Raw genomic sequence first — 3,820 nt, 5'->3', positions numbered from 1 at the left:
CCATTTTTTTGGTTGCAGCCGTCAATGTTGTTTGGCGGGTCCAGGCTGGGGATTCGAACCCGCCACCTTAGGTGTATGTGGCTGGCCCCTTAGCCACTTGAGCCACAGGCGCTGAGCCCCATCTTCCTTTCTTGGAGTTTAATTTGTCATTTATTTAACTTTCTTGAGGTGAGTGTTTACATCACTGATTTTTAGCCTTTCTTCTCTTCTTCCATATGCATTTAAGGCCTTAAATTTCTTTCTAAGGACTGCTTCAGATGCATTGGATATGTTGTAATGTCACATTTTTATTATAATTTAACTCAAAATGTTTTATAATTTCCATTATCAGTTTTATTGACTCTCTAGTCATTTAGAAACATTGCTTAATTTTCCAATATTTGGTGATTTCTATTTTATTTTTATTATTGATTTCTAGTTTAATTCTGCTATAGTTATAGAACATAGTCTATGATTTCAGCCAGTTGAAATTTGTTGTGTACTCTACATTTATGGCATGCAATATTCTTTTCTTCTTTTCATTTGCATTGAACTGAGAGACCTGGGGAGGCCAACACCAGTGATCACTCCTCTGCGTGGAGAAACAGAGTGTGGCCCCCTCCAATATTCCTCACTGCCTTGTATTGAAACCTCAGGCATGAGAAAATACAGCACAGTGGAAAGCTTCAAAGAGAGAGTCAAGGTTGAAAAACAAGGCTAGTTAGCATAGCCTTCACCACATTTTCTTAGTTATTGTGTTAAGACTATGTTAACCAGTTTGATGAAAGTATTTCAAATTGTATATAAAACCAGCACATTGTACCCCATAATTGTATTAATGTATACAGCTATAATTTAATAAAAAAACAAGTAGTTTTTCTTTAACTGCATGGTTGAACTAACTTATCTTGCTTACTGCACTTTTATCTTGCCTTAATTTTATCACTGCTAATATGTGACTTAGGGATGGGACAGTTTGCTGTGTCTAGTGAGTATTGTTTTTAATAATCAGGGCCTGCGGTGATGCTTGGCTTTTTCCCAGATCAACCTGTCCCTAGTGCCTAGCACTTTTGACCCTATGCTCTATATTACAGTTTGTTATTCATTTATAGGTGTGCTATATATATTCTGGATACAAATCTTTTGTCCCCCAAATTATTTCTTACCTTCATCCCTCCCTACTTTACCTACTTTATTATTTTTATTTTATTATTCTTTTATTGTTTGGGATTCATTGAGGGTACAAAGAATTAGGTTACACTGATTGCATTTGTTAGATAAAGTCCCTCTTATAACTGTGTCCCACCCCCAAGAGGTGTGCTATACACTGTGATCCCAAACCTCCCTCAGTGTATTAGCTCATCTAATGCCTTCATATTAGAATACAGTACTTTGGATTCTTGCTTCTCCATTCTTGTGATGCTTTACTAAGAAGAATGTGTTCCACCTCTATCCAGGTTAATACAAGAGATGTAAAGTCTCCATCTTTTGTAGTGGCTGAATAATATTTCATGGTATACATATACCCCAGCTTGTTAATCCCTTTAGGCTGTTTCCACATTTTGGTGACTGTAAATTGATGGCATGAAATATTCCAAAAATGTTGGGACATGTTTGTTAGTTTTGATATCCATTCTTCTATATCTACATTTTTTTTTTTTGAGACACAGTCTCACTTTGTTGCCCTTGGTAGGGTGCTGTGGCTTTACAGCTCATAGCAACCTCAAACTCTTGGGTTTAAGTGATTCTCTAGCCTCAACTTTCCAAGTAGCTAGGCCTACAGGTGCCCTCTGCAATGCCTGGCTATTTTTAGAGATGAGATCTCACTCTGGCTTAGGCTGGTCTTGCTTGGGCAGTCCACCTGCTTTGGCCTCCCAGAGTGCTAAGATTACAGGTGTGAACCACTGTGCCCAGTCTTACAGCCACACTTTTTTTTTTTTTTTGGCTTATTTTATCAGAAGAAGATATGCTAAAATCCACAACCAGGTTTGTAGATTTATCTATTGATATTTAGAGTTCTGTCAGTTTTCACTTTATGTATTTGGGAACTATTTTTTTTTTCACACGGAAATTGCTTTAATGACCTTTTATACCTCCTGCCAGTAAAACATATTAGAAAACTGAAAAGAATTTTGCAGTGATAAAAGATACAATCTCACAATACTGAATTAGGTAGATATTGGAAATGGCAAAGTAGATTCTCTGTCCCTATGGTCTGCAAATTTAATGTGTGCCTTTAAACAAACAAAAAAATTCATTAACTTGAGAAACAAGTTTATGGCCATAATCAATGCTCTGTTATGTCACGTGTTACTTTTTATTACATTATCTGTGTTTAAAATTCTGCACTTCTAGCTTTAGGATAAGTTCTAAAATAAGACAATTTCTTTTCATTGCCCTTGACAATTACTTTTAAACAGGAAGCATAAGAAAACACAATCAGAGGAGGTGGGACACCGTTGGTGTGGCTGTATCATTCAAAACCAGTAGTGGGGCATGTTGAGACCTGGAATAGCTTTTCTAGAGGGAGCATAAAGCTAGCCTTCCAAACTGATCCAGAACATACTCAAAGGCAGGAGGTAGGGTAGTGTGTAGGTAGTAAAATAATCAGGCTAAAGGTATTTACAGATAACAAAAACAAGGCCACAGGTTTTTTTCTGGCATATTTTCAGCTTTAACTATGTGGGATCTTGTCTGGCTCCTTTAGGATTCTGCGGTTCTTCAGATAGTGAATTCTTCCTTGCTGAGATGTTCCGGAGAGAATGCAGGCTCTGGATCTGCTGCAGGTGCAGGGCGAGCTCCTGCTTTCAGGCCTGCTGGATGTTTTCTGTCTTCTTCATGTCCCAGTTCAAAGCAAGAGCCAGTGCTCTGGGGTCTTCTTTGGTAACCAACTCCAAATCCTGACTAGATAAACTCAGCTCTGGAGCAGGCTTCTCTTTCAGTGCAGTGAGGAACTGGCCCGTCAGTGCAATTTCAGAGGAGAGCTCTCTGCTGACACTCGTGTCAACTGCATCTCCCTCTTCATTGAAACCAGCTCTGGACTCTTCCTGCTTTGACAAAGTGCTGCCCTCCTTCCCCAAAGCCTGTAGATAAAGCTCCAGGAATTGCTTGGACTGGCGGGCCTCCTCTCTCTGGTCAAGCACCCGCTGGAGTGTGTTCTGGAGCCCCTGGATGGTGGCACAACTTTGGCATAGTTCCTGAGCCAGGTCTGAACAGGGAACATCGATGAGCACTTGGAGGTCCTCCTCTGACAGGAGGATGATGTTGGCTAGATCTTCTTTCAGCTGCCTGACCACATTCTTCCACTTCAACCCTGCCCTGCTGTCTGTTTCATCTACATCAAAGGACTCTTGGGAAATCCATGCTGTACCTCCATCTGAATTGCTGTATACCCACTTCTCATTACTGGCCAATGCCACAAACTTAGTGTTAGAAGGTAGACACAGGAAGTTATCATCATCATCCACTATGGTGCCATCCTCTGCCAGGACCAGGGTAACTGGTGTCAGAGACTTATCAATGGCCAGAATGTCACAGGCCTTGCTCCTCAGCTCCTCCAGATAGGAGATGGCCACACCGTGCTGTTCGAGGCTGTAGTTGCTGTGCAGCAGACACTGCTTTAGATTCCGGATCTCGCCGGGTTCTGGAGCCCCGACACCCTCAGTCACCTCCATCCTTTCCAAGGTGGGAGCCCAAGTGACTCCGGGAAGTTGTGGGGAAGCGCCGGAACTATTTTATACGTGCAAACCAATTAAGGTTTGTAAAAAGTTGTTGATGGGGCAGCACCTGTGGCTCGAGGAGTAGGGCGCCGGCCCCATATACTGGTGGTGGCAGGTTCAAG

The 3,820-nt window shown here is 41.4% G+C and overlaps 1 pseudogene across 1 annotated transcript; it reads right to left on the bottom strand.

Moving 5' to 3' along the window:
• Nucleotides 1–2,657: 2,657 nt before the first annotated feature.
• On the bottom strand, nt 2,658–3,668 carry LOC100966717 (annotated as a pseudogene). Its single transcript, XR_001161686.1, has one exon. The product of XR_001161686.1 is annotated as a DNA fragmentation factor subunit alpha pseudogene (transcript).
• Between the last annotated feature and the right edge of the window lie 152 nt (nt 3,669–3,820).

The sequence above is a fragment of the Otolemur garnettii genome, unplaced genomic scaffold, assembly GCF_000181295.1.
Source record: "Otolemur garnettii isolate 467f Iridium unplaced genomic scaffold, OtoGar3 scaffold00155, whole genome shotgun sequence".
In the NCBI taxonomy this organism is placed as follows: domain Eukaryota; kingdom Metazoa; phylum Chordata; class Mammalia; order Primates; family Galagidae; genus Otolemur; species Otolemur garnettii.
The sequence above is the reverse complement of the archived record's forward strand: the minus strand, read 5'-3'. Positions and strand labels throughout refer to the sequence as shown.